Here is a 6,579-nt window from a genome sequence, read left to right as displayed (position 1 = left end):
GTTGCTCCCGCGCCTCGCTCAGCCAGTGAGCGGGAGCCGGTCCGTATGTGGGATCCGAACCCTCGGACGGGAGCGCCGCCGCGCTTCCCAAGCAGCGCACTATCCAGTGCGCCACCGGGCCGGCCCAAGATTTTAAATAATTTATAGCTGAAGTGTTTTAATACCATTCAACAGATATTTGTTATTTTAATAACTCTTATGCATAAAATCCCTGACCGTTGGTAACATAACCTACGAGACCATTTACTCCCTTGGATCCAATGCAGGGATGAAGACATATGAAACAGAAAATCGGGGGCAAAATACTAACTCTCCAAGCTAGGAAGAACAGGATTTGCAGAAAGTATTATTTGAGCTCATTCTTTTTTAAAAATTACTTTATTTTTATTGATTTATTGTACATATCTGTGGGGTACAGTGTTGAATATCAATACCTGTGTGCAATATGTGATGCTCAAATAAAGATAATTAGTATATTCAACATTATACAATGTAATCACTTTTTATGGACCTTTACCAATCCATCCCTTACCCACCTTCCACTTACCTTTTCTCACCTCTGGTAACCTCAGCTATGTTCTCTCCTTTTGAAAGTTCAATGTATTGTGATAGTTGTATCTTTCTTCTTTTATCTGTCTGTCTGTCTATCTATCTATCTATCTATCAGCTCCCACTTATAAGTGTGGACATAAGGTATTTCTCTTTCTGTGCCTGGCTTATTTCACTTAACACAATTTTCTTTAGATTCATCCATGTTGCTGTGAATGGCAATATTTCATTCTTTTTTATGGCAAAGTAATAGTCCATTGCATAAACATACCACATTTTCCTTATTTAGTTGTCCATCCATGGACATTTAGGTTGATTTCAACTCTGTTATTGCAAATAGAGCTGCAATAAACGTGTGAGTACAAGTATCCCTTCAACATAATGATTTCAATTCCTTTGGGTATATATCTAACAGTGGAATTGCTGGATCATATGGCAGTTCTATCTGTAGTTGTTTGGGTAACTTCCATACCATTTTCCATGATGGCTGCACTAATTTACAGTCCCACCAACAGTGCAGGAGGGTTCCGCTTTCTTCACATCCTCTCCAGCATTTGTTTCTCTTTCTTTTTGATGATAGTCTAACTGGGGCAAGATGATATCTCAGTGTGATTTTGATTTGCATTTCCCTGTTGCTGAATATATTAGTTTGTTTCTGTTGCTTATAACAAAATACCCAGAACTGGGTAATTTATTAAGAAAATGAAATGTATTGCTTACAGTTTCAGAGGCTAGGAAGTCCAAAGTCCAGAGAATACATCTGGTGAAGGCTTTCTTTGGTGGTGACTTCAGTGACTGCAGGGTATGCCATTGTGAAGATGGTGGAGCAAAGAGAGGGACAGACCAACCTCTTCATTCACTCCCTTTTTAAAGCCCTCAGAACCATGCTCTGACCACCATTATTAATTCATTTACAACTGCACAGTTCTACTATATAATCACCTCTTTAAGGCCCCACCTTTCAATTGTGATAATAGGATCTCCTACCCTCAACAGTTAACAGTGGGAATTAAATTTTGGGAGGATATTCAACCCCTAGGTGTTCCACCCCTATGTCTCCAAAACTCACATCCTTTTCACATAAAAATACATTTATTTCATCGCCAAAGTCTTAACTCATTTCAACTCCAAAGTTCAAAGTCCCATCTGTAAAATCAAAACAATTTATCTACTTCCAAGATACAATGGTGGGACAAGCATAGGGCACATATTTCCATTCAAAAAGGGAGAAATAGGCCAAAAGAATGGGGTATCAGGTCCTAGCAAGTCTGAAATGCAGCAGGACAGGCATTAATTCTCAAAGCTGGTGAATCATGTACCTTGACTCCATGTTCGACATTCTCTGCATGCTGTTATGGGGGCTGGGTCCTGAAGTCCTCAGGCAGTTCCACTCCTATGGCTTTCCTGGTCTCAGGTGATGCTTAAACTCTCACAGGCTGGCATTGCACCCTATTAGCTCCAAAAGTCTGGGGTCTCCATGGCGGTCCCACTTTTATGACTCCACGAGGACATGGTGCTGATGGGGTTTCTCTGCTGCAACTCCGACCCCACATTTCCTCTTGGCATCACTCTAGTGAAGTCTCTATGTGGTGAATCCACTCTTCCTGGACCCCCAGGCCTTTCTATCCACACTTTGAATAGGGGTGGAGTCTCCCAAGTTTTCAAAGCTGTGGCATTCTGCAAATCTGCAGACTTAACACCATATGGATGCCAAGGCTTCCAGCTTGTATTTTCCAAAGCTGCAGGTCCAGCCACACCTGGGACCAATCTAGCCACAGATGGAACATCCAAAGCAGCTGGGGTGTTGATGTGGGTAGCAGCATTCTGAGGTGGCCCTGAGCAGTGAGCCTGTGGAGGGTGCCTCAGGCCTGTTCCCCAAGGCCATGCTGTCTTCCTAGGCTATTGGGCCTGAAATGGCAGGGTTGGCCACAGAGCTTTCTGCAATGCCTTCAGGGCATTTTTTCCCTTTCTCTTGATAAATCCCTTTTTTTGTACTTATCTCCTTAGCAGAGGGCCCCTGGGCTACACCCTTGCTTTTGTGGCCAGGCTGAAAGATTTTCAATTTTTTGCCCTCTGCATTCTTTTGAATTATAAATTCTGGCTTTACCTCGTACCTTTTCTGCCATAACTCAGCATAGGCTGTTGCAAGCAGCCATGCAACTTCCTTAATGCTTTGCTGCTGAGAAATTTCTTCCACCAAATGCTGTGGCTCACAACTCTTAAGTTCCAACTTCCAAAGTTTTGGGGGACATTCAACCCAAGGCACAGAGTGTTGTGGATTGATTGAATCGTGTCCCTAAAGTTCATGCATTAGAAGCTTAATTCCCACTGTAATTGTTGAAGGTGAGAAATCCTATTATGGTAATTAAAATGTGGGGCCTTGAAAAGGTGATTAGATTGTAGGATGTGCCATTGTGAATGGATTAAAAATGGTGTTCATGGGTGTGGTTCTGAGGGCTTTAAAAGAAGAGCACATAAGAGATTAGTCTCTTTCTCCTTACACCATCTTGCAATGTGAGACCCTTGGGTCACTGTCTCCACCACCAGGTATGTTTCTTGTACTTTGGACTTCCCAGACTCAGAAACTGTAAGCAATAAATTTCATTTTCTTTATAAATTACTCAGTTCCAGGTATTTTGTTAAAAGCAACAGAAATGGACTAATACACTGAATGATGATGAGCATTGTTTTCATGTGTCTGTTGGCTATTTGAATACCTTCCTTTGAGAAATGCCTATTCAACTCCTTTGCCCATTTTTCAATCAAGTTATCTGTTTTTTACTAAAGTTGTTTGAGTTCTCTGAATATTCTGGATATAAATGGGTTGTCAGATGCATAGTTTGCAAATATATTCTCCCACTCTGTAGGCTGTCTTTTTGCTCTGTAAATTGTTTCTTTTGCTTTGCAGAAGTTTTTGGTTTGATATAATCTCATTTGTTTATTTTTTCCTTTTATTGCCTGTGCTTTGGGGGTCATATTCATAGAGTCTTTGCCCAATCCCACTTCCTGAAGTGTTTGCTCTAAGTTTTCTTTTAAGAGTTTTCTAGTTTAAGGTCTTAGTTTAAGTCTTTAATCCATTGTCAGTTGATTTTGGTATATGGCAAAAGGTATGGCTCTAGTTTCATTCTTCTGCTTATAGATGTCCAGTTTTCCCAGCACCATTGATTGAGGAGGCAGTTTTTTTCCTTGGTGTATGTTCTTGATGCCTTTATCAAAGATCAGGTGGTGGTAAATATGTGGGTTGATTTCTTGATTCTCTAACCTGTTCCATTGGTCTGAGTGTCTGTTTTTATGCCAGTACTATGCTGTTTCAATTAGTATAGCTTTATAGTATAATTTGAAGTTAGGTGTAATGCCTTTGGCTTTATTTATTTATTTATTTATTTTTGCTCGGGATTCCTTTGGCTCTTTGGGGTCTTTTTTTGTTCTATATGAATATTAGGATCATTTTTTCTATTTCTGTGAAGAATGTCATTGGTATTTTGATGGTGATTGCATTGAATCTGTAGATTACTTTGGGTAATATGGACGTTTTCACAATGATCTTCCAAACCAAAGAGCATGGAATGTCTTTCCATCTTTTTGTGCCCTCTTAATTTCTTTCAAAAGTGATTTGCAATTCTCATAGTAAAGATCTTTCATCTTCTTGGTTAAATTGATCCCTAGGTATTTCATTTTTTTTTAGTGAGTATTGTACATGTGCTTGCTTTCTTGATTTATTTTCCTGCTAGTTCATTGTTGAGTATAAGAACACTATTGATTTTTGGGTGTTGAATTTGTATCCTGTGACTTTACTGAAATTGTTTATCAACTCTAAGAATTTTTTGGCAGAGTCTTTAGGATTCTCTGTAGTTAGGAGCATATCATCTACAAACAGGGAAAATTTGACTTTGTCTTTTCTGATCTGGATGCCCTTTATCTCTGTTTCTTGCCTGATTGCTCTGGCTAGTACTACTAGTACTATGTCAAATAAGAATGGTGAGAGTGGGCATCCTTGTCTTGTTCCCATTCTTAAGGGAAAAGCTTTCAACTTTAGGATGATATTGCTGGGTTTGTTGTATATGGCTTTTATTGTGTTAAGATACTTTCTTTCTATACATAATTTGCTGAGAATCTTTATCATGAAGGGATGTTAAATTTTGTAACATGCTTTTTCTGTATCTATCAAGAAAATCATTTGGTTTTGTCCTTAATTTTGTTGATGTGGATTTGTCATATTTATGATTTTCTTATGTTGAACCATCCTTGCATCCCTGGGATGAATCCCACCAGATCATGCATGGTGTGTCATTTTTTTTTTTTTGATTTGTTGCTCTATTCTGATTGCTAATACTTTGTTGAGAATTTTTGTTTGTATGTTCATCAGAGATATTGGCGTGTGGTTTTCATTTGTTTGCTTGTTTGTTTGTATTTATTGTACTTCTGTATGGTTTTGGTATCAGATGATGCTGGCATCATAGAATGAGTTTGGAAGAATGGTTTCTGTTTCAATTTTTTTGAATAGTTTTGAGAAAATTGATATTGATTCCTCTTTAAAGTTTTGATAGAATTCAGTAGTAAAGGCATCCAGTCCTGGGCTTTTCTTATTGGGAGACAATTGATTACTGTTTCAGTCTTGTTGCTTGTTATTAGTCTGTTCAGGTTTTTAATGTCTTCTTGGTTCAGTCTTCGTAGATTTTTGCATCCAGAAATTTATCCATTTCCTCCAGGTTTTCAAATTTGTTGGCATATAGTTGTTTATAACAGTCTCTAGAGATTCTTTGTATTTCTGTGGTATCAATTGTAATGTCTCCTTTTTCATTTCTGTTTTTTTTTTTTTTTATTTATTTAGGTCTTCCGTTTTCTTTTTATTTTAGTTAGTCTAGCTAATGATTTGATGATTTGTCTACTTTGTTTATCTTCTCAAAAAAACAATTTTGTTTCCTTGATCTTTTGTATCATTTTTGTGGGGCTCTCTTTTACATTTAGTTCTGCTCTGATGTTAATTATTTCTTTCCATCTACTAATATGGGAGCTGGATTTTTCTTGTTTTTCTATTTCTTTGAGGTTTAATTTTGGGTTTTCATCTGAAATCTTTCTGTTCTGTTGTTGTAAGCATTTATTGCAATTAACTTCCCTGTTAGTACAGCTTTTGGAGTATCCCACATGTTTTGTTATGACCTACCTTTATTTTCTTTAGTTCAAGAAATTTTTCCTTTTGATTTCCTGTTTAATTTCTTTTTGGACCCATAGGTAATTTGGGAAAATGTTTAATTTCTATATATTTTTACCATTTCCAGAATTTTGCTTATTATTAATTTCTAGTTTTAATCCATTGTGGTCAGAAAAAATGCTTGAAGTGATTTTAGTTTTTAAAAATTTGTTGAGATTTGATTTGTGACCTAACATGTGGACTATCCTAGAGAATGTTCCATGTGCTGATGAAGAGAATCTATATTTTGTAGTTGTTGGATGAAATGTTCTGTGGATATCTACCAGGTCCAGTTTGTCAAAAGTATAGTTTAAATCCTGTGTTTCTCTGTTGATGTGTTGCCTAGATAATCTGTACAATGCTGAGAGAGGGGTGTTCAGGTTCCCAACTATTATCATATTGGGGTCTATCTTTTTTTCTAGGTCTAATAGTGTTTGCTTTATATATATGGGTGCATATATATTTATAGATGTTATATTTTCTTGCTTGATAGATCCCTTTATCATAATATAATGGTCTTCTTGGTCTCTTTATGGATTTGGCTTGAAGTCTATTTTATCTGATACAAGAATAGCTACTTGTGCTCATTTTTGGTTTCTGTTTGCATGGTATATATTTATCTATCCCTTCACTATTAGTCTGTGTATGTCTTTACAGGTGAGATGTCTCTTGAAGACAGCATGTTGTTGGGTGTAGCTTTTTAACCCAATCAGTCAGTCTGCATTTTTTGAGTTGGGAATTGTATCCATTTACCTTCAGAGTTATTAATGAAATGTATCAACTTACTCCTGGCATTTTATCAATTTTTGTTTGGATGTTTTAAATATCTTTTGTTCCTT

The sequence above is a fragment of the Galeopterus variegatus genome, unplaced genomic scaffold (genome assembly GCF_000696425.1).
Source record: "Galeopterus variegatus unplaced genomic scaffold, G_variegatus-3.0.2 Scaffold519, whole genome shotgun sequence".
NCBI lineage: Eukaryota > Metazoa > Chordata > Mammalia > Dermoptera > Cynocephalidae > Galeopterus > Galeopterus variegatus.
This window is presented reverse-complemented; position numbering follows the sequence as displayed.